At 46.1% G+C, this 25,208-nt stretch overlaps 1 protein-coding gene across 2 annotated transcripts in view; it reads left to right on the top strand.

Moving 5' to 3' along the window:
* Positions 1-25,208, top strand: part of LOC140387704 (uncharacterized) — a 45,796-nt gene that overhangs the window by 14,844 nt on the left and 5,744 nt on the right. The window lies entirely within an intron of this gene.

Genomic DNA, 25,208 nt, shown 5'->3' on the forward strand with positions numbered 1-25,208 from the left:
AAATTAATATAAGTCTGGCATTGTGTTGTGTGGAATGATAGCATCTCTTTTATGTTCAATTATAAGTACAAAGGAGCAATGGCATAATGCTGTGAAGGAAACTGGTAGGCTTTATACCTACTGCCAGTGCTTGACTAGAATTCTCCAGCTGATGGTAAATAGAAAGAATTGTCCTGTGAGATTGAAAAGGGCAAACGGGCCAGAATTCTATGCTCCCATTCCCGGTGGGTTCTGAGGAAGATGGAGCATGAAATTGCATGGACAGGATTCCTTCTGGGATCCCACCCACCCCAACCTGGTTGTCATTTTATGCTGGGGTGGACAGGACCTCGGACAGGCAGCCTACCCTTGCCCCAATTAAGGCCTTTATGCATCCACTTAATGACCACTTACGGGCCTTTTCCCATCCTGCTTAATTTTTAAACTGGCAGGCGGATAACAGTTCAGGTGCAGAAGTTCGATCTAAGACAGGAATAGGTTATGCACGAGGTGGATGGAGGGGAGTTCCATTAGAAGACCCCTTCTCACTGGGGGTACCCTCCCCTTAAGACACAATGACCTCCAAACCTCCCAACTAACCCCTTCGGCCTATCATTCGAGACCCCAAACATTCCCCTCTGATCCCTCCAGATGTTCCCTAACCTCCCTGCCCTCTGACCCCTGCCACACATCTGTCCTCCAGGTCCCGAGACCTTACCCCAGGCAGCTTACTGCAACGCCTCTTCCGGCCCTGTGTCTGGAGAGACAACTTCAAACATTCTACAAAGTCTTCTTTCTGTGCAATCAACAGATCGTTTTTTAAGATTTAGAGTACCCAATCCATTTTTTCCAATTAAGGGGCAATTTAGCGTGGCCAATCCACCTAGCCTGCACATTTTGGGTTGTGGGGGCGAAACCCACGCAAACACGGGGAGAATGTGCAAACTCCACACAGACAGTGACCCAGAGCCGGGATCGAACCTGGGACCTTGGCTAACCACTGCGCCACCATGCTGCCCTGCAACCAACAGATCTGTTTGTTTGTGACACTAATCCCTCATTACTAGATTCCAAGTAAACTTATGAGTGGGAACTGACTAAGGTGGTCATAAATTCCAATGCTTACAGTCCTCACACAGAATCATAGAAATTAGAGAACTGAGAGATTATTAACCTTATTATATCTGCGGCAGTTCTTCAGCAAGACTTGTTTCTTCTGATGCCAGTTCTCTTCTGATTCGCCAGAACATCTTCTGTTTTCTCTTTATTAAATATTTCTTCAATTTATGTGAAATGATTTACGATCTCTGCCTCAGTTGGCATTTGTGTAAAGCATTCCACCTTCGAATTAAGTCTGTGCAGAGAAATATCTTCTAACTTCCTCCTTCATTCCCCTGGGTATACTGCTGAGCCCATCCTCAGTTACTAATTCACCAAATAATGGAATTAATCTCTCACTTTTTACCCAAACATATATCAACAAACAACAGTGCTTAATATACATCCTGTGTGGATTGACCTTCAAGTCCAGCAATCCCTGTATGGCACAGATGAAAAATATGTTTAGAGATCATGAGGGTTAGAGATTGACATCAGCTCAGCTTTTAACATGTGAGGAAATTGCAATGAATGCTGACAAATTTGTTCCAACACCGAATATTCATGACACCAAAATAAAATCACTGGTGGATCACTGGGTATAAGTGGGCTTCACCCAGGCCAAGAGGAAAGAACAGTATAGATGCCAACCTGTCGGGATGAGTGGGGATGAATACTTGGCTGCACATGAACTGAATGAACCAGCTTCCTCCTCCTCTTCCTCCTGAGGTGGTCAGTGAATCTTTGGTGGGAAGAGTTGTGCCCTCGCGATGGCCAGCTTGTGAAGGACGCAGCAGTACCACCTCGACTTGACCCACATACCCTAGTGAGTACTGGAGGATTCCTCCAGAGTGGTCCAGCCAGTTGATCCGCTTTCTGAATGTCAGCATGGCTTTCATTGTACACGTGGTGGTCACATGTGTTTGGGTTGTGGAGTGCTGCATGAATCAGGTGGAAAGCAAATAGTCTTCGTCACTCAGTAACCACTCTCTGGTTTGACGTGGTGTTTCAAAGATTGAGGGAATGGGGGGGAATAATACAAAAAAAAGCATCATGATTTTCTGCCAGGATAATGGACATTTATCAGCATGACATGCTCAGTCTGACATGAATGACGCATTCAGCAAGTAAAACATTTTGTGCGTTTTAGCTGTCTCTACATTTAGATACAGCACATGCAAAAGCACATGTGTGCAGTCAATGTACCTTGGGGAAACCGCTATCCTGGCAAAGGTATGTGCATGCTCTGTCTGCTTCTCTCTGTTCAGAGGGACACAGTGGCCTAGATTTTCACGGAATGGGCGAGACTCTGTGGTAACTACAAAATGGTGGACCGACCCTGGATGAAGATGACGTCTCTCATATCCAACTGAAACAAAGTTGCTCCTCGGGCGGCACAGTGGTTAGCACTGCTGCCTATGCCACTGAGGACCCGGTTTCGATCCCGGCCCTGGGTCACTGCCTGTGTGGAGTTTGCACATTCTCCCCATGTATGCGTGGGTTTCACCCCCCACAACCCAAAGATGTGCCGGTTAGGTGGATTGGCCACACTAAATTGCCCCTTAATTGGAAAAGAATAATTGGGTACTCTAAATTAATTTTAAAAAAGAAACGAAGTCTGTCCTCTCTGCATGCTAAAGATCTCATGACACGATTTGAAGAAGAACAAAGAAGCTGGTGTCCTAATTAATATTTATCCCTTAACAAGCAACTTTAAAATCGATAACATAGTCATTGACCTTATTGGCCTTTGTGAAACCTTGTTGTGCCCATATTGCATTGCCTACATAGACAAAGTGATTACATTTCAAAGTAATTAATTGGCTGTGAGCCACTTTGGGATGCTCTAAAGGCAGAAAAGGCATTGTCTAAATATAGCTTGTTGAAACCAGGCAATTGTGTTCCCTTGAGTGAACTGACTAAAGACAAACTAGTGCCTTTCAAATAACCAGGAGGGAGACTCGAGAAAAGAACTCATTTATATGGCAGCCCACATACAAAATCAGGATGATTCATGATTCTAGGAACGCATCTTCAGCAAGGAAAAGTCCAAGAGGGATTTTTAAAAGTTGCTTTGTATTAAAAGGTGATAACTTGAACCTTGGACATCAAATGATATGTCATTAATAAGCCTGGGAAGAAGCGTAAGCATTGATTTGAAGGGAAGTGTTAATTTTACTGTAATTTTGGTGCCATGGCATTGAGTTACAGGAAATTGAGGTGATATTTTGAAATTTAATACAGCTGGTGAAATCACCTGAGCCTTCAATCAAAAGCTCAGAGATTCATAAGATGAATCTTAAAACTCAACAAAGAAATGACTAAACTAAGGCTGGGATTTTCTTGGCCCATCACGTTGGGACCTACCGCGAGGCATGCGGCAGGCCAGCCAAAGGTCCATTGACTTTCGGTGGGAGGGAAGATTCCGACCTAAGAATCTGAGAATTATCCATTTGTAAAAACAATTTCAAAACTCAAAGTGACCAGATTCTCACAATAAACACCTTGGACTCTTTATAGCTGTCGGAGAGGAGTTAGAGGTAAAGTAAAAGTAAAGTTGACATATTCCCAGATGACCATAGGCTGCTTTCCCCTTTGAGGGGGGAGAGCTGACTGGTGGCAATTTAACCTGAGGATCATCACACCTCAGGCGAGGGGCAAAGTTGAGAAGGCAGAACATTCATGAATGAGGAGACAGCAGTGGTTCTGATCACAGGTTTTCCAATTCTTGTTAGGTGCGTGATCATCAGCATTTAGTGATAATTTAGATATGCATGGAATACTCATAAAATAATTAGCACAGATGTGTTCAAGGCAAGTGTTGTTTGATGAATATATCGCAAGTCTTCTTGAAGAAGTAATTGATTAATTAGGTAAAGACATTTTTTAAATTCATCCATGGGATGTGGGTATCGCTGGTTGAGCCAACATTTATTGCACATCCCTAATTGCCCTTGAATTGTGTGGCTTGCTCGGCCATTTCAGACAACAGTTAAGAATTCCTGATGGTTTGGAATCATGTGTAGGCCAGACCAGATAAGGACATTAGAGAACCAGAGGGGTTTTTACGATAATCAACAATGGTTTCATGGTCACCATTAGACTTTTAATTCCAGATTTATATTGTATTCAAGTCTCATCATCTGCCTTGACGGGATTTGAATCCGGGTCCCTAGAACATTAACCTGGGTCTCTGGATCATCAGTCCAGTGACAACATTACTAGGCCATTGCCTCCCCGTAATATGGTAAATGTGATGGAGAGAAATCATCAAAAGGCATTCAGTAAGGTGATTTATACACACCTAAAAAAAGACAAGGCTGAAGCATTTGCAAAAGTCTTCAGCTAAAAACGTTTAGTGAATGATCCATTTTGATTTCCTCCTGAGGTACCCAGCATCACAGATCCTAGTCTTCAGCTAATTTGATTCATTCCATAGTTTATTATCAAACAGCTGAAGGCACTGGATATTGCAAAGGCCCTGACAACATTCCAGCAATAGGATTGAAGACTTGTGCTCCAGAGCTAACTGTATTCTCGCAAAGATGTTCCAGTATAGCTATATCACTAGCATCTACATGGCAATGTGGAAAATTGCCCGAGTGTGTCCTGTCCGTAAAAGCAGGACAAATCCAACCTGGCCAATTACCACTCCATCAGGTGAGGTAAGAATGACAGCCCTTGATATCAAGACAGCGTTTGACTGAATGTGTCATCAAGGAGCCCTAGCAAATCTGGAGTCAATAAGAATTAGAGGGGAAATCCTCCGCTGGGTGAATTCATACCTGGCACAAAGGAAGATGGTTGTGGTTGTTTGAGGTCAATCAGCTCAGTCCAGGGACATCACTGCAGGGGTTCCTTGGGGTAGTGGTCCGTGGCCCAACCATCTTCAGCTGCTTTGTCAATGACGTTCTCTCCATCATAAATCATGTTCACTGATAATTGTACAATGTTTAGCATCATTCACACTCTTCAGATACTGATACACTGTGTGCCCATATGCAGTAAGGACTGGACAACATTCAGGCTTGGGCTGATAAATAGCAAGTGTCAATCGCTCCACACAAGTGCCAGGCAATGCCCATCCCCAACAAGAGAGAATCCAACCAACTCTCCTTGACATTCAGCGGTATTATCATCTCTGAATCCCCAACTAAAAACATAATGAGGGTTACCATTGACCAGAAACTGAACTGGACCTGCCATATAAATACTGTGGCCACATGAGCAGGTCAGATGCTGGGAATTCTGAGGCAAGAAACCCACCTTCTAACTCCCCAGAATCTGCCCATTACCTAAAAGGCACAAGTCAGGAGTGTGATAGAATCCATCCCACTTGCCTGGATGAATGCAGTTTCAACAATACCCTAGAACTTTAATACCATCCAGGACAAAGGAGCCATTTGACACCCTATCCAGCACCTTCAACATCCACTGCCTCCACCACTCATGAATTGTTTTAAACAATGCGTATGATGTAAAAGCAAATATAGCACAGATAGAACCTTGGTTGGAAATAATGGGGTACATTTTCCAGCCACTCCCACCGCAAGAATATTCGTGGGTGGGACAGAAAATTTGATGGACCATTTAAAGGTCCATTGACCTTGGAGGGGAATTTCCAGTCTTGGGGTGGGCCCAACTGGAAAATCCCACCCAAAGAGTGAGGTTTAATGGATGTGGCTCAGATTGGAGAAGGACTGCAAGTGGTGTACCCTGCAGTGAATTGCTAAGTTCACTTTTATTCTTATAAAAAATAGATTGTTTGGACTTCGAACTTTAGAAATCGTACTATGCAGAAAGAGGCCATTAGTTCATTGTGTCTGCACCGACCAAAAAAGGGAAGAATATTTTTCAGCACCTGGTCCCTAGCCTTGCAGGTTACAGCACTTCAGATGCAGATCAGGTACCTTTTAAATGAGTTGAGCATTTCAGCCTCAACCACCAACTTAGGCAGTGAATTCCAGATGCCCACCACCTTCTGGGTGAAAATATTTTTCCTCGTCCCCTTTAATCAGTCTACTAATCACCTTACATCAATGCCCCCTGGTAATTGACCCCCTCAGCGAAGGAAAACAGGTCTTTTCTGTCTACCCTGTCTAAGCCCCTCATAAGTCTGTACCCTTCAATTAGGTCACCCCTCAGCCTCCTCTGTTCCAAGAAAAATAACTCTACCCTATCCAATCTCTCCTCATAGCTGCAATTTTCAAGAGCTGGCAGCATTCTTGTAAATCTCCTTTGTACTCTATCCAGAGCAATTATGTCCTTCCTATAATGCGGTGACCAGAACTGTACACAGTTTCCCATTCAGAAAAACATCCATTGATCTTCATTCTTTGTTTCCTGTCACTGAACCAATTTTGAATCCAACCTGCCACTTGCCCCTGCATCCCATGAGATCTATGTTTTCCAACCAGTCTGCCATGTGTGACCTTGACAAATGCCTTACTTAAATCTATATAGACTACATTCACTACACTACCCTCATCAATACTCCTTGTTGCTTCCTCAAAATAATCTATTAAGTTAGTAAGACACAATCTTCCCCTAACAAAACCATGCTGACTATCCCTGATTAATCCATGCCTTTCTCAGTGACAGTAAGTCCTGTCGCTCAGAATTATTTCCAATAATTTTCCCACCAATGAAGTCAAACTGACTGGTCTTTGGTTTTCTGGCCTGTCCCTCGCACCCTTTTTAAATAAGGCCCTAGTGATTTATCCACCTTCAAGGATTCCAGTCCCACCAGTGCTTCCTCTCTCACTAGGCGTATTGTATCTAATATTTCACACTCATCCTCTTTAAGTAGAATGCCTGAATCATTCCTCTCCTTAGTGAAGGCAGAGACACAGTACCCACTGAGAATCCTGCCCACATCTTCTGAACCAACCCACAAGTTACCATGTACATATCTGATAGGCCCTACTTTTTCCTTAGTTATTCCCTTGCTCTTAACGTATTGGTAAAATATCATAGGATTTTCTTTGATTTCAGCTGCCAATATTTTTTCATCTCCTCTCTTTGCTTTCCTAATCTCCATTTTTACTTCACCCCTGAACTTTCTATACGCCGCCAGGCTTTCTACAGTATTAAGTCTTTTGTGACTGCCATAAGCTTTCTTTGTCTGCCATGTCTTGACCTATATGCTTCTGGATAACTAGAGGGTTCTAGATTTGGCAGTACCACCCTCTTTCTTTGTGGGGTCATGTCTACACTGTGCCTGTGAAATTTTGCATTTGAATGTCTCCCACTGCTTTGACACAGATTTTCCTTTGCATCCAGTCCACTCTCACCAGTTCATAGATCATAGATCATAGATCATAGAATTTACAGTGCAGAAGGAGGCCATTTGGCCCATCGAGTCTGCACCGTCTCTTGGAAAGAGCACCCTCCCCAAGGTCAACACCTCCACCCTATCCCCATAACCCAGTAACCCCACCCAACACTAGGGGCAATTTTGGACACTAAGGGCAATTTATCATGGCCAATCCACCTAACATGCACATCTTTGGACTGTGGGAGGAAACCGGAGCACCCGGAGGAAACCCACGCACACACGGGGAGGATGTGCAGACTCCGCACAGACAGTGACCCAAGCCGGTATCGAACCTGGGACCCTGGAGCTCTGAAGCAATTGTGCTATCCACAATGCTACCGTGCTGCCCTAATTCATCTCTCAGCTTTGTAAAATTTGTCTTCCCCCAATTTAGAACTTTTGCTCCTCTTCTATCTTTGTCCTTTTGAATGAAATGAAATGAAAATCGCTTATTGTCACAAGTAGGCTTCAAATGAAGTTACTGTGAAAAGCCCCTAGTCGCCACATTCCGGCGCCTGTTCGGGGAGGCTGATACGGGAATTGAACCGTGCTGCTGGCCTGCCTTGGTCTGCTTTCAAAGCCAGCGATTTAGCCCTGTGCTAAACAGCCCCTTTTCCATAACATTGCTAAATCTAACGATATTATGGTCATATTATGGGGGAGGCAGTGGCGTAGTGGTACTGTTGCTGGACTAATAATTCAGAGACCCAGGGTAATAATGCTCTGGGAGCCAGGGTTCGAATCCCACCATAGCATATGGTACAAAAAAACATCTGATCCTGCCCGACAGAGACCACCCCCCCATGCCCGATCCTCCTCAAGGATAACCACCAACATGGATATGTGCACCCCCACACAGGGTCCCCCTCCCACCTAAACCATCCCAATGGAAACCACAACCACAGATAACCTGCCTCCCCTTCCAGGGAACCCTCCCATCCCAAACCTCCCCAATAGAAGCACACTCTAGGAGGCAGTGCCAGGGAGTAGTGCCATGGTACTGCCCAAAGCTGTGAAAGGAAGCTTGCTGTGTTAACGGATGTTTTTTAAATAATTCATGCAGCACTAATCCAGTAATGGAAACCCTTAGGCTTATGTCAACAGAGTGAAATAGCAAGCAATTTTTTTATAACACTGCAGACAATTCTTTCCCAAGACTTAAAAGGCAGGGATTTTAAATGTCGTAACAGGTCCCTTGGACAGGTCCTCTTGATAAATTTGATAATTCCCTGCTTCTGACAATTTTGACAGTTGGCTTTGACAGGTCTGCTGACAGCACCAATAAGCTTGACAATAACTACCCCCATAACCAGTTCCAATGTCACAGTAACCTGAATCCCACCCTTATCTCTCAAGTCGAGCATTCATTAGCTCTAACTTCCTATGTCTAAGCTCACTAGTATGTGGCACTGGTAGTAATCCAGAGATTACTATCTCTGAGGTACCTAAAATCTGCTTTCACAACCTCACCCATTTTGCTACCTATATCGTGTTACCAATGTGAACCATAACCTCTAGCTGTTAACTTTCCCCCTTAATAACATCCAGAAGTCACTCTGGGCTATCCTTGACCCCTGCAGCAGAGAGACAACATACCATCCTGGAGTCATATCCACAGCTACAGAAATGCTTGTCTATTTCCCTAACTATTGAATCCCCTCTTCCGCTCTCATTCTTTCCCACCCATGAAGCTGAGCCACCTTTGGTGCCTATTTGACACTCCTCAAAGGAACCATCACTCTCACCAGTGTCCAAAATGGAAAACAGGTTTGCGAGCAAGATAGACTCAAAAGACTGCTGCACTACCTGCCAGCTTCTCCTAGACTCTCTGATGGTCACCCATTCCCTATCCGCCTGCACACTCCTATCCTGCGGTGTGACCACCTCCCTAAACATACTATCCATCTAGTCCTCCGCATTGAGAATGCGCCATAATGACTGCAGCTCAAGTTCCAAACTCAAAATTCAGGTTTCTACCACTGATGACACCTCCTGAACATGTGCCTGTCTAGGCCATGTGAAGTGTTCACGACTTCCCATATGCCACAGGATGGGCATTCTGTATGTCCAATCTGCTCCACCAAATCTTAAGCTTACTTTTCAACTGTTCATTACGACCTGGAGACGAGACAGTGAAATAGACTTGCTCACCAATCAGCTTGTTCTCTTATTCCAACTGCTGAAAACTGATACAAAATCTATCAGATGGAACACTTCTTTTGTCCTATGCACCAGGGTCCCTCATTGGCCAAATTTCCGCCTCTCACTCAAGCAGAATTTCCTGTCTCCTCCTGTCGGAAAGTCATTTGGTAATACTTATTTGAATTATGGACAGAGATGTCCTGTTTGAACTTGTAAATCTCTACAAGAAGAAAAAGTCAGAGGAATTTCAAACTTCTGAGCCAGATAGTTGCAGGGGAAATTTGCATACCTCCGTTGTGGTCACCCTAACTTGAAGGTGGTTTGTGGAGGAGCTGTTGTCAAGTGACACTTAAACCCGAAACACTTCTTCAGTGTTTCCCTCCCTACCCCTTCCTCTAACCAAAAAAAAACAACCGCTGTAAAGATCAAGAGGAAGGCTCGAGGGCAGTTAGAAGTAGAAAGAAGTTGAACCGTGATGTCACAGCCTGCAGGTAAGGGATTGGCTGGTGACTGGTAAGTAGTTATTCTTTTATTTTCCCTCGGGTGTTATCGTGCGGGGAGCAGAGATTGCTGAGTGAGTGCTTGCTGAGAAGGGGCGTGAACAACAGGTAAGCTCTTTCTTTCTTTTTCTTTTTTTATCTAGAGGGGATGGCAGGGAAGGTAGTGCAATGTTCCTCCTGCAGAATGTTTGAGGTGAGGGACGCCGTCAGTGTCCCTGCTGATTTCATCTGTGGGAAGTGCACCCATCTCCAGCTCCTCAGAAACCGCGTTAGGGAGCTGGAGCTGGATGAACTTCGGAGCATTCGGGAGGCAGAGGTGGTCATAGATAGAAGCTTCAGGGATGTAGTTACTCCGAAGAATAAAGATAGATGGGTGACGGTGAGAGGGGCTGGGAGGAAGCAGTCAGTACAGGGATCCCCTGTGGTTGTTCCCCTTAGTAACAAGTATACCGCTTTGGATACTGTTGGGGACGACGACTTACCAGGGGTAAGCCATGGGGTACAGGTCTCTGGCACAGAGTCTGTCCCTGTTGCTCAGAAGGGAAGGGGGGAGGGGAGTAGAGCATTAGTCATTGGAGACTTCATAGTTAGGGGGATAGATAGGAGATTCTGTGGGAACGAGAGAGACTCGCGGTTAGTGTGTTGCCTCCCAGGTGCCAGGGTGCGTGATGTCTCGGATCATGTTTTCGGGATCCTTAAGGGGGAGGGGGAGCAGCCCCAAGTCGTGGTCCACATAGGTACCAACAACATAGGTAGGAAAAGGGATAGGGATGTAAGGCAGGAATTCAGGGAGCTAGGGTGGGAACTTGGATCTAGGACAAACAGAGTTATTATCTCTGGGTTGTTACCCATGCCACGTGATAGCGAGACGAGGAATAGGGAGAGAGAGGAGTTGGAACATGTGGCTACAGAGATGGTGCAGGAGGGAGGGTTTCAGATTTCTGGATAATTGGGGCTCATTCTGGGGTCGGTGGGACCTCTACAAACGGGATGGTCTACACCTGGACCAAAAGCTACCAATATCCTGGGAGGGAAATTTGCTAATGCTCTTCGGGAGGGTTTAAACTAGTTCAGCAGGGGCTTGGGAGTCTGAATTGTAGCTCCAGTATACAGGAGGTTGAGAGTAGTGAGGTCATGAGAAAGGTTTCAAAGTTGCAGGAGTGTACCGGCAGGCAGGAAGGTGGTTTAAAGTGTGTCTTCTTCAATGCCAGGAGCATCCGGAATAAGGTGGGTGAACTTGTGGCATGGGTTGGTACCTGGGACTTCGATGTTGTGGCCATTTCGGAGACATGGATAGAGCAGGGGCGGGATGGTTGTTGCAGGTGCCGGGATTTAGATATTTCAGTAAGCTCAGGGAAAGTGGTAAAAGAGGGGGAGGGGTGGCATTGTTAGTCAAGGACAGTGTTACGGTGGCAGAAAGGACGTTTGATGAGGACTCGTCTACTGAGATAGTATGGGCTGAGGTTAGAAACAGGAAAGGAGAGGTCACCCTGTTAGGGGTTTTCTATAGGCCTCCAAAAAGTTCCAGAGATGTAGAGGAAAGGATTGCAAAGATGATTCTGGATAGGAGCGAAAGCAACAGGGTAGGTGTCATGGGGGACTTTAACTTTCCAAATATTGACTGGAAACGCTATAGTTCGAGTACTTTAGATGGGTCTGTTTTTGTCCAATGTGTGCAGGAGGGTTTCCTGACACAGTATGTAGATAGGCCAATGAGAGGCGAGGCCATATTGGATTTGGTACTGGGTAATGAACCAGGACAGGTGTTAGATTTGGAGGTAGGTGAGCACTTTTGTGATAGTGACCACAATTCGATTACGTTTACTTTAGTGATGGAAAGGGATAGGTATATACCGCAGGGCAAGAGTTATATCTGGGGGAAAGGCAATTATGATGCGATGAGGCAAGACTTAGGATGCATCGTATGGAGAGGAAAACTGCAGGGGATGGGCACAATGGAAATGTGGAGCTTGTTCAAGGAACAGCTACTGCATGTCCTTGATAAGTATGTACCTGTCAGGCAGGGAGGAAGTGGTCGAGCAAGGGAACCGTAGTTTACTAAGGCAGTCGAAACACTTGTCAAGAGGAAGAAGGAGGCTTATGTAAAGATAAGACATGAAGGTTCAGTTAGGGCGCTCGAGAGTTACAAGTTAACTAGGAAGGACCTAAAGAGAGAGCTAAGAAGAGCCAGGAGGGGACATGAGAAGTCTTTGGCAGGTAGGATCAAGGATAACCCTAAAGCTTTCTATGGATATGTCAGGAATAAAAGAATGACTAGGGTAAGAGTAGGGCCAGTCAAGGACAGTAGTGGGAAATTGTGTTTGGAGTCCGAGGAGATAGGAGAGGTGCTAAATGAATATTTTTTGTCAGTATTCACACAGGAAAAAGACAATGTTGTCGGGAGAATACTGAGATTCAGGCTACTAGACTAGAAGGGCTTGAGGTTCATAAGGAGGAGGTGTTATCAATTCTGGAAAGTGTAAAAATAGATAAGTGCCCTGGGCCGGATGGGATTTATCCTAGGATTCTCTGGGAAGCTAGGGAGGAGATTGCTGAGCCTTTGGCTTTGATCTTTAAGTCATCGTTGTCTATAGGAATAGTGGCAGAAGACTGGAGGATAGCAAATGTTATCCCCTTGTTCAAGAAGGGGAGTAGAGACAACCCCGGTAACTATAGACCAGTGAGCCTTACTTCTACTGTGGGCAAAATCTTGGAAAGGTTTATAAGAGATAGGGTGTATAATCATCTGGAAAGGAATAATTTGATTAGAGATAGTCAACACGGTTTAGTGAAAGGTAGGTCGTGCCTCACAAACCTTATTGAGTTCTTTGAGAAGGTGACCAAACAGATGGATGAGGGTAAAGCAGTTGATGTGGTGTATATGGATTTCAGTAAAGCGTTTGATAAGGTTCCCCACGGTAGGCTACTGCAGAAAATACGGAGGCATGGGATTCAGGGTGATTTAGCAGTTTGGATCAGAAATTGGTTAGCTGGAAGAAGACAAAGGGTGGTGGTTGATGGGAAATGTTCAGACTGGAGTCCAGTTACTAGTGGTGTACCACAAGGATCTGTTTTGGGGCCACTGCTGTTTGTCATTTTTATAAATGACCTGGAGGAGGGCGTAGAAGGATGGGTGAGTAAATTTGCAGATGACACTAAAGTCGGTGGAGTTGTGGACAGTGCGGAAGGATGTTACAAATGACAGAGGGACATAGATAAGCTGCAGAGCTGGGCTGAGAGGTGGCAAATGGAGTTTAATGCAGAAAAGTATGAGGTGATTCATTTTGGAAGGAACAACAGGAAGACAGAGTACTGGGCTAATGGTAAGATTCTTGGTAGTGTGGATGAGCAGAGAGATCTCGGTGTCCATGTACATAGATCCCTGAAAGTTGCCACCCAGGTTGAGAGAGTTGTCAAGAAGGCGTACGGTGTGTTAGCTTTTATTGGTGGAGGGATTGAGTTTCGGAGCCATGAGGTCATGTTGCAGCTGTACAAAACTCTGGTGTGGCCGCATTTGGAGTATTGTGTGCAATTTTGGTCGCCGCATTATAGGAAGGATGTGGAAGCATTGGAAAGGGTGCAGAGGAGATTTACCAGAATGTTGCCTGGTATGAGGGAAGATCTTATGAGGGAAGGCTGAGGGACTTGAGGCAGTTTTCGTTAGAGAGAAGAAGGTTAAGAGGTGACTTAATTGAGGCATACAAGATGATCAGAGGATTAGATAGGGTGGACAGTGAGAGCCTTTTTCCTCGGATGGTGATGTCCAGCACGAGGGGACATAGCTTTAAATTGAGGGGAGATAGATATAGGACAGATGTCATAGGTAGGTTCTTTACTCAGAGAGTAGTAAGGGTGTGGAATGCCCTGCCTTCAACAGTAGTGGACTCGCCAACATTAAGGGCATTCAAATGGTCATTGGATAGACATATGGGTGATAAGGGAATAGTGTAGATGGTCTTTAGAATGGTTTCACAGGTCGGCGCAACATCGAGGGCCGAATGGACTGTACTGCGCTGTAATGTTCTATGTTCTATGTGACTCCAGATGGTATATACCAATTCAAAGTTATGCCATTTGGCATGAAAAACGCCCCAGCCACATTTCAATGGTTAACTAACAAAGTTGTTTCAGGATTACCCAATTTTGCGGTATACATCGACGATCCGGTAATTTTCAGCCAACCATGGAGGGCTGAAGGGCCTGTACTGCGCTGTAATGTTCTGTGTTCTATGGTCTCCTGCAGTGTTCATCAAGCTGAACGGAAACAATGTATAATATATGGTGAATGAGTAATGCCCGGTAAACGTTACCTACTTAGAATCACATAAAGCTTTGGCTAAGGTAACACTCATGGGGCTTCTGTGCAGCATTTGATTCCAGAGGAAATACATTGAGCTGGATTAAGAACTGACTGGCAGTTCAAGATGGATTTGGGACAGTTTGAAGATTGGCCTTCAGTGGTTCTCTATAGGGATCAGTGTCATGACTGTTGCTCTTTACCATTGTTATTAAAGGTCTGGATGTCAGCATTAGGATAATGAACTGCAAATTTGCAGAAGATGCAAAGATTTGTTTTGAGTGTTAGGTCTGTAGATGATGTTTGACTATTTCAGGTGGATTCTAATGTGTTGGGAGATTGGACTCATGGTTGGAAAATTATGTTTCATTTGGATAAATGCAACATTTTATGTGAGTGGGGAGAATGCTCAACATTCATACATCCTTAGTGAAGTTGTATAAATCTCTAAATGTATGTGAACAACCCCGTGAAGGAATGGCTAAACTGAATAGAGTGTTGGGTGTTGGGGTGCATTCATGAGAAAATTGGCTATAAGACGATTCATCATATTTTGCTCATGGTTGGGCTTCATTTGGAAGACCTTACCCAATTTTGGTCTTTTCATACGGTGAGTGTTATTGAGGTTTTGGAATGGGTACACAGAAAGATTGCCAGGCCAATCCCTAATTTAAAGAATTTCATGATGGGTTTAAGAGAGTTGGGATTCTATGATTTACTGCAGTTTAGATTTAGGTGTGATCCAATTGAGGTCTAATTAAATATTTTAGGTACGACCAATTATCACAAATTGTAAGTAATTAAATAGTTGACCACATTCTCCCCTCTTTGCTGTCATCCAGCTAAATGGAGTGGCACTTAACTGTTACCATTTTTATCCATTTAATCAGTGTTGCTGGCAATGATTCCTCTTCCTGCTCCCACACCTTTATTTCTGGGGTCTTGGCCCCGTCTTTTTTCTCATCTACATGCTGCCCCTCAGTAACATCATCCTAAAGCACAACATTCTCTAATGTACACTGACGACAGCCAGTTCCACCTCATCACCACCCCACACACCTCCTACATTGTTGGTATTAGCCTGCTTAACTGACATACTGGATACTCAACAGCATACTCCAGTTTTCTCCCAAAATCCAAAGATGTGCAGGCTGGGTGGATTGGCCATGCTGAAATGTCCTCGTGTTCAAATATGTGCAGATTAAGTGGGGTTACAATTGTCATAATATCCACTCATGTATATAATGAGATGCAGACAGGCAGTGATTGACACACAGGATGACCAGTAAGCACACAACACAGTGCAGCCAATCACCAGACAGGACACTACCACTATAAAGCCAGAGGGCACTAGGTTTCCCGCTCTCTCGGGACCCAGCCACTGAGACAATCAGAGTCCACGAGCTAGCAAGTGCAAACACCATGCGGTAGCTAGTAAGTCTGGTCAGGCTACTAATAGGTCTCCAGTCAGTTCAGTATAGTGTCGACCCACAGCTGAATATGTATATCAGTCCTATCGTTGAATAAAACAGTGTTGGATCTTCTCCAGTGTTAGACATCTGTTTCTAGCTTCCCTGCATCGAGTGCAGTCCACATCGAACCTACCTGCCTAACACATTATGGTACCGGAGTGATACTGATCTTGACGGACCTACCTCAAGTGAATCAGCATTGACCAGCAAGCAGCCATCCGGTGAAATGGAAAACATTCAGCGTCCTCCGCAGCTCCACATCTCTGGCAACCTCGGCGCCAATTGGAAAATCTTCAAGCAAAAGTTCCTCTTGTACATCGAGGCCTCCGACCTCGAAGCAACATCGGATGCCAGGAAGATCGCGCTATTTCTCTCCACCGCGGGGGACCACGCCATCCACATCTACAACTCCCTTACGTTCGCTGACGGCGAAGACAAAACGAAATTCAAAACAGTCCTGCTGAAGTTTGACAACCACTGCGACATTGAGGTGAATGAGAGCTTAGAACGGTACGTTTTCCAGCAGAGGCTTCAGGGTAAGGATGAACCTTTTCAGTCCTTCGTGACCCATCTCCGCATCCTAGCGCAGTCTTGACGGCTGCTTCCATGATCCAGGATCAGATCGTTTTCGGGGCCCACTCCAACTCCCTTCGGCAGCAGCACCTGAAAGTCAAACAGTTGACCCTCTCTGTCGCTATCGAGATGTGCGTTGTCCACGCGCATGCTAAGAATCGTTACTCCCACATCAGGGCGGCAGAAACTGCAAAGCTGGCCTCCCACGAGGCGGAACGGGTTCAGGCCATTGCACAAATGCAGGGCTTGAGCATCGAGGAGAGTGGCCGTTTCGCGTGCTTTTCCCGGGTCCCTGCGCATGCGCGCCACGACCGAGTGGACGACAAGCCCGTTAACCCGACTGCGCAGGTGCATACGTCGACCGACCGCACTGCGCATGCGCGATGGCGCACGGAACACACTGACGTCGGCGTCATGACATGTCCGCATTGTGGCTCCGCCCATTTAAAGCAGCAATATCTGGCAAAAGGACGCCGGTGTCTGCAGTGTGGCAAGTTTGGCCACTACGCAGCCCTTTGCAGATCTGCTCCACCGCTCAGCAGCCAGCGATCCCAGCTGCGGCGCAGATGTGTCTGCTCAATACAACAAGGCATGCCAGATTCCGATCCCGACGACCCAACAGACCCTGATGCTGAGTGCCTCAAGTCCCCATACCAGGTGGGCATCATAACTACACATGCGCTGCCTTCCACCACAACGGCGAAACGCCTCTCGATCCTCAGAGTGGATCCCAACGATGAGTGGTGTGCTATCCTCACAGTTAACAAGACTCACATCCGATTTAAACTGGACACCGGCGCATCAGCGAACCTCATCTCAAAATCCGACCTCGACACCATCCGTGCCAGACCAAGCATTCTTCCACCGATCTACCAGTAGTCCTGCCGGCCCATGCGACCACCGCGATGGCAGCGATCCCGCCTATCCACGTGCAGGCGGCTCCTGATCCACCTCTGCGGCGATCGACAAGAATTTGTCGCCCACCACAAAGACTGAATCTGTAGACTGAACTTTTGTACATTTCGTGACTTCATCGATTTAACCTCTGTAAATATTGTTTCGTTTGCCATGTATCTGCACTATCGACACCTTCCTATGTATATACGTTCATTTAGACACTTTCTGTATATAGTCAGGCATATATATATATACGCACGCACACCTGACTATTTACTTATCTAAATAAAAAGGGGGAAGATGTCATAATATCCACTCATGTATATAATGAGATGCAGACAGGCAGTGATTGACACACAGGATGACCAGTAAGCACACAACACAGTGCAGCCAATCACCAGACAGGACACTACCACTATAAAGCCAGAGAGCACTAGGTTTCCCGCTCTCTCGGGACCCAACCACTGAGACAATCAGAGTCCACAAGCTAGCACAGTGCAAACATCATGCGGTAGCTAGTAAGTCTGGGTCAGGCTAGTACAAGGTCTCCAGTCAGTTCAGTATAGTGTCGACCCGCAGCTGAACATATATATCAGTTCTATCGTTGAATAAAACAGTGTTGGATCTTCTCCAGGTGTTAGACGTCTGTTTCTAGCTTCCCTGCATCGAGTGCAGTCCACATCGAACCTACCTGCCTAACACATCAACAATGTTGCGGGCATAGGGAGGGGGAGTGGGCTTAGGTAGAGTGCTCTTTCGGAGGGTCAATGCAGACTCGATGGGCCGAATGACCTCCTTCTGCACTATGGGGATTCTACGGCTCTACGGCCTTTTAATTTAACACACTATAGATCCATGATTTTGGTCAAACATTGGTGATCATGCCTTCCGTTGCCTTGATGCTATGTTCTGGAATTCCTTCCCTAACACTTTCTGTCTCTTTATCTCATTTTTCCCTCATACGACCTTCGTGAAAACCTACTTAATGACCAAGCTTTTGATCATCTGCCCTAATGTATTATGTGGTTGGTGTCGTACTTTGTTTTTTGGCTCTCCTGTGAACTGCCTTGGGATGCGGGGATGATTTTCTATGTGCATTCGCCGTCAGTGAGAACAGTGACACAGGCGGAAAATCGGGAGAGAATCAGGAAATGCGATTCTCTCCGGAGAGATTGTGCTTCCCAATTTTCCCCACCCCTCGCCAGTGACATCACGGGGTTGATGCCCACAAAGGGCGAGAACCTCAATTTAATGGATTTAAATATCGCTACACAATTCCGCCACATGACCTCCCGTCACTGAATATTCAAAGCTTGCCGATGTAACGTCATGTGGGCAAGGTTGACAACAGCTTTTTAAAAATGAGATTCAGTTGAGGGGTGCCTCTGGGGGATGGGCGGGGAGCGCAATTGTAAGTATAACCCCGGGAGATGGACATGCCTGGGGAGTGTCCTGGCACAGGCTGGCATTGTCAGTTGGCAAGGCAGGCCCTTGTGGGAGCCCCATGGAGGGGTTTCCAGTTTGGGGGGGGGGGGGGGGCAGTGAGGGATGGAACGTGCAAGCATAGGGCAGTGAGGAGGGGAAGTGGCTCCGATACCTTTATGATGGGGGATGGTGTTCCACTTCAGTTTTGATCGCAGCAATGTTCAAAGATGGTGCCTTGACATCTGTGGAGGTGAATCCGGCTCTATCAGGCCTCAACCCAGCAGTGACATAAACCACGGGCACTCTTTTGTTTTCTTATAGAGGCTGAAGGTCATGAGTGAAAACTGGTCTGTGCAGCTGAGTCTGTTACTTTGAAAAAACGTGGTCAGATTCCGCCCAGTGTTTTTGTATCAGGCCAGATAGTTCGATGTCAGGATGTAGTTCTTTACACAAGAAATAGCAGGCCTCTGGGCAGAGTGTGCCAATTCGCTGAATTCCTTGAGGTGAGACCTGGCCCTGTGTCTGGTTGGAGCCACATCACCTCTTAGAAAAACGTGACACTTCAAGGTGATCTCATAGTGAGACAGTTTTAATCACCTAATTTGGTGGGAAAAGAATTTTCCCTTCAAACATCCTGGCCTTTAATCAGTTTTTCACATCTCCCAGGAGATCCTTGATTTTGGGAGAAGTGGGTGGAGAGTATTTATTATGATTCACAAAGTATTGCAATTGTGCGGGGCAGATTGGATGAATCAAATATGTTTTACCTGTCTGCCATTGTTAACAAGTTCATGCTATATTTGCATAGAGCTTTGATCCTCCGGTTATGTTTCTTCTTGAGGACTTCAAGATGAAAGAATGTTGAACAGAATATTTAATTGTATTCTGCAGCTGTTGCTGATTTGATTGTTCTCCTTCTGTTTGCTTCGTGGTTTTAAACTTAAAAGCTGATTTGTTGCTGAGTTCACTCATCATAAATTAGAGAGGTCCTGAGAAGGTATTTAGGGTAAATGCGCTGAATAAAAGCAATTCACCAACATCTGTTTCGTGATCCTGGGTGTGAATGAAAGCTAACCTGGATTCAGCATGGGAGAGAGATCTTGAGCACAAGAGCTGAAATGATCTTGATTTAAAAAGGAGTAAAGATCTAAAAATGAGCTAATGACAGCTGAGGTGAAATGGCTGATCATTACTCACAGCTAGAACAGCTGTGGGTGTACTGGGAGTGGCACTTTAGTGATGATCAAAAAAAAATTGTTATTTCAGCCTTTTTGCTTGTAATTTTTTTATTCTTTGTCAGTGAATCTTATTTCAGTGACCTTTTCCCTCAAAAAAATTTTTTTGCAAGTTGTAACCAGAGGAGATGAATTCCAAAAACGTTGATCAAACAAATGCACGTTTAACATGAATGAGGAACTGAGGTAGGAAAAAGCAGACACTGCAACAACAAAAAAATGCAAAGAAAAGACTATAATCTGAGACAGAAGGCTGCATTCTTCTGCCCCGCCCGCCGCAAGATCGCCACGGGCGAGGCGCGGACAATGGGAGAAGTCCATTGACCTCGGGCGGGATTCTCTGGTTGCTGGGCGGAGAATCCTGCCCAGAGAGATAAACACGTCAAAGTTGCCAACAAGTTGGTGAACTGGCTTAGCTTTTGTGGTGGCTCGAGGCAACACGAGGGAGACTTCCACTATAACTGAACAAGGGCTTACTGGTAATAAAGGTAAACTATCCACAAGCGCACAGTCACTGAACAGCTTTTAACTCTGTGGCTCCAGGGTTCACTCTGCCTGGGACCCCGTTCCCAAGCCCCGTGCTTTTTCTCCATTGATCGGGGTTCACATGCTCCTGTGCATTAGCCTCCGAACTCTTCACGTGAACTGCGATGGCCCCCCTCTTAAAGGGGCCGCACTACCATAACCCTCCACCCTTTCGTCACTCAATAACATATTTACAGAACAGACTGCATGAATTTACTAAATACAACAAAATGTTTGAGGAAACGCAAGGGGAGAGATTCCATAACAGTTCATCACAGCATTATTCTGTCGGAGGATTTTCTCGGTCTCGTAGACCACCTTAGTCCCCCAACCGACGCCTGCAACTCTGAGGTAGCAACGTTGTCATCCGTGGAAGATTGTCTCTGAGATTCGAGCACTATTGCAGGGGCATCCCCATCTCCAGCTCCCACCTGGGTCGTCAACACTACCTCCTCAGAACTCTTAGGTTCCCTCTGTTCTTTCTGGCTTAGCCATAGTACATTGATGCTGTCTGCTGGACCCAACTGTTCCGAAATTGGGGTTGTCCCTCCCCGCCGGTAGCGGTTTTCCATATGTAGCGAAGAATGGCTGGAAAATGGATTCGGCACCAGTTGTGCTCCGGCCCCCTGCCGACAGCAGCAGCGAGCTACACACCCCATGCAAATGCGAACACCATGCAAATATTTGCATCCATTTGCATCTGATTAACAGGCTGGAAGCCTGAATCTTCAGCTCCCATGATGCTCCAGCCCTCTCAGCCGGGAATCAGGTGGGCATGAATTGGTTGAAGTATATTCAAGCATATCCCTGATGCGGGGGACCCTGCATTGGGTGAAGGGGTGTCAGTGCATGATGGAGGTGACCCCAAAGTCCATCGGAAGGACCTCTTTCCACCCCCACACCCACCCTCCCACAACACAAATCCTTCTCCCCCTGTGAGGACTATCTCAGTTGGGGCTGTTTTTCTCACTTTAACCATGTTTAATCTGTACATTTCGGGTTCTTCAGCTGAATCCCTTTCCACTTTATTCACTGGGATCATAACTTGTTTTTGTTTTGATTTGGTGCGCCCTGGCTGGCACAGCAATCTGCCTGGTTTTGGCCCTTCTTATTGCACCGAAAACAATACACTCTCCGCAGCGGCAAGCTACTTGGAGGTGGTCTCCCCCACATCGATAGCAATCATCTTGACATCTGGGCTGGTGACCCATTTCCTCCCTGACCATTGACTACGTTCCTGTTCCTGAGCTTGTGGCTGAATTTCCTTTGTGTCTGCCGACCTGAGGGCAATCACCAATTGGTCAATTTACTTTGTGTCGGGAGCCTCTGGGGACATCAACTTCCATATGACCTTAGAGGCCTGGGCCCACAAAAACCTTTTGTTTATCCTCCCCTGTTATTTTGTTTGCTGTAAAAAAGCCTCTTAATATACTGGTCGAATGGGGCAAACTTCCCTCGCTATTTTATGATGTAGTCGATGCTTTTCGATTTCCCTGTTTGTTTTGGAGGCTTCTCCCTTTTCCCTCAAATTCTGAACTGTTGAGGATTTGCGAGCGAGCCAGGTTACACTCGTCATCAATGTGGCCGTTCGAAGCTAGTCAGGGAGACTTCTAGCAAAACAGAACAAGGGTTTACTGGTACCAAGTAAAGATAAACTTTTCACAAGCACAGAGTCACTTACCAGGTCTTCATCCTCTGGCTCCAGGGTCCATCCTGCCCAGGACTCCGCTCCCAGAGCCCCACCTATTTTCCCCTTTGGTTGGACTCCTGTGCATCCTCATTTCTATAAACACTGTTAGCAAGGGAGGATTACTGATGGAAGTTCAGAGTCAAAAGATTGCACCCTTTAATAGTCCTTTGAGTACTTTTCTCACAGAGGTCAAGTGCACGGTATAGGGGAATTCCTTGTCAGTCTGCTTATTTTTTTTCACCGATGACATTTTCATGTGCATCATGCTGGGAGGTGCATGTCCGGGGGTGGTAAAGGTGCAGGGTATCATTAAGCTGGTTCCCCTGAAACTAATTGACACTTGTAACCACGTTACCTCCACACCTGTGTCATCATTGGCATCTGTCTCCATTAGTTAAACCACAGCCTGACTCCACAGAAAGAATGACCACCCACAGGCCCCATGTGAGCCAAAAGGCCTGTGTTTTTTTCTTTTCATGGCTGCCAGCTGAGCTTCTTCCATTGCACCATATTATGTGTAATCATTGGGGGCAATCCAGGTTATATAATTAAATTTGTCAGTTTACACAAAATTGGTAGAGACAGGCGGACAGCTCCTGTGGGAATTATTGTTTTAATGAGACACCTGTAGCACTTGGCTCCATGATCCTGGACCACAACATTGGAAGGTTGAGGGAAAGATCAGTGAGCTGACCTTGATTACTGTGAGTGTTTGTTCCTGTGCCTGTAGTAATACTGAACTTCATGAATAATCAGTCAGGAACCAGGCTAACAAATATTAAAGGTGAGCGATTAGGTTAATTCATATTGAAGGTGAAAAACCAGAGATATTATTACACATGTACAGGGTCCTGAAAGCTGGCTTGTAAACTAAGAATGCCAATCAATAAGTAAACCGGGAGTATTTATTTCTTAACTTATTCGCTGAAAATCAGAATAATCAGTACACACTAATAATAATAATCACTTATTGTCACAAGTAGGCTTCAATGAAGTTACTGTGAAAAGCCCCTAGTCGCCACATTCCGGCGCCTGTTTGGGGATGCCGGTACGGGAATTGAATCCGCGCTGCTGACCTTGGGCGGGATTCTCGTCTACCAGGCGGGGCTGGCTGTACCGGCGCGGAGGAGTGGCGTGAACCATTCCGGCGTCAGGCTGCCCAGATCCTCCGCACCTTCAGGGGCTAAGCCGGCGCCAGTGCGAGTTGCCGCATACGCGGGAACGCCAGGTGTGCTGGTGTCATCCCAGCACATGCGCAGGGGGGTTCTTCTCCGCGCCGGTCATGGCGGAGGTTGACAGCAGCCGGCGCGGAGGGAAGAGTTCCCCCATGGCACAGGCCCACCCGCGGATCGGTGGGATAGGCCACCGTGGGGGCACCCCCTGGGGCCATATCCCCCCCGCACCCCCCCCCCCCCCCCCCCCCGAGGACTCTGTAGGCCGCCCGCAGAGCCAGGTCCCGCCGGTACGGACCTGGTTTGATTTACACCTGTGGCACCGGCCCAAAACGGGCGGCCGCTCGGCCCATCGCAGGGTGGAGAATCGCCGGGGGGGCTGTTGCCAGAGGCTGCCGACCGGCGCGATTCCCGTCCCCCCGCCAAAACCCCGGCGCCGGACAATTCGGCCATCGGGGCGGCGGGGCGGGATTCATGTCACCCCCCGGCAATTCTCCGACCCAACCGGGGGGGGTCGGAGAATCCCGCCCCTTGTTCTGCATTACAAGCCAGCTGTCTTAGCCCACTGTGCTAAACCAGTCCCTACTAGTTATTTCTTGTTTAAGGTCTTATGCCAGAATACAAAATTTAACTCTTTTGGTAACTTGAGCATGTAGCCTGAAGCCTTAGTTACTTGATGAGGGGTAGTAGCAGGATAGAGCAGTGTCAGTTTCATAGTCTCACACCAGGTGGAACTCTCAGCTTGCACAAAACTCAGCAAATGCTTGATCAAGGCCCCACCTCTCGCCGAGCAGTGGTGAAACTCTTTTGGGTTCACTTGCACTGAGAAAAACATCTGTTTATGACCCTGTGCCATGTATTTAAATTCAAACCTCAAAAATGACAGCTGCCTTCTATGTCCTGTTCTCTGCAGTGTGGCTGCAGGCATGGGTGGCGATGACTGTGGTAAGATGGCAATTCTTTATGCATCATGAATTTTCTTTCAATTTAACAAGCTGTCGCTCTTGATCACCTCAGTGCTTCTGACAATCCTGGAAATATATTTATCTGGAAATGGTTCTTCATAATCTGGTCCATTGGAAGATTTAGTGGTACCCCCTGCACCTTAAATTACAGTTCAGTCGGCCCCACGTTAAAACTAGCATTGGCTCAGGATTTCCATGAGACTTGCGTCATTGTGAAGGAGACATTTACATTGCTCTGCAAATTTTATGACACACAAATAATAGCACACATGACATATGGCACTTAGATTATGCTGTAATTTCCCATGTCTTTTGTCCACTCTTTATCCTTCATCAAAACCATGAACTATTAATTATAAGAGTACAAAATACAGTGAATGCTGGAAATCTGAAATAAAACAGAGAATACTGAAAATACCCAGTGCATCAAACTGCACCTGTGAAGTGAGAAACAGAGTTAAAGTTCCAGGTCGATGACCTATCCTCAGAAATTTGCAGAATGGGCTGGATGAATCAATAAGTCAGAAATAATTGCTCCCATTAAAATCAACTCTACTTGTAAATTCACTGACTAAACGCTGCCATATGGTTGGCTCAGGTACGACCAGCACATTGGGCAAAAAGACAATCGGTGGATTTATACAAACAACAATCTGTGGCCTCCAACGCTGCCATCATCTTTCAATCTGTTGCCGCCCCTTGTAGAATCTGACCATTGATGAGGCCTTGCTAATTCTATGATTAGCTTGAGATAGTCGGGATATAGTTTTTCTTGAAACTATATATGAAGAACTATTTTACAAAAACCTCAGGTTAGCACATGGTTTTCAGGAGACAGACTGTTCCATACCTTGTTCTCTTGGATCCCCCTAGTCATCTGACTCTTACTGTCATGAATACATCAACAACAAGCTCATTGTCT

The sequence above is a fragment of the Scyliorhinus torazame genome, chromosome 13 (genome assembly GCF_047496885.1).
Source record: "Scyliorhinus torazame isolate Kashiwa2021f chromosome 13, sScyTor2.1, whole genome shotgun sequence".
In the NCBI taxonomy this organism is placed as follows: domain Eukaryota; kingdom Metazoa; phylum Chordata; class Chondrichthyes; order Carcharhiniformes; family Scyliorhinidae; genus Scyliorhinus; species Scyliorhinus torazame.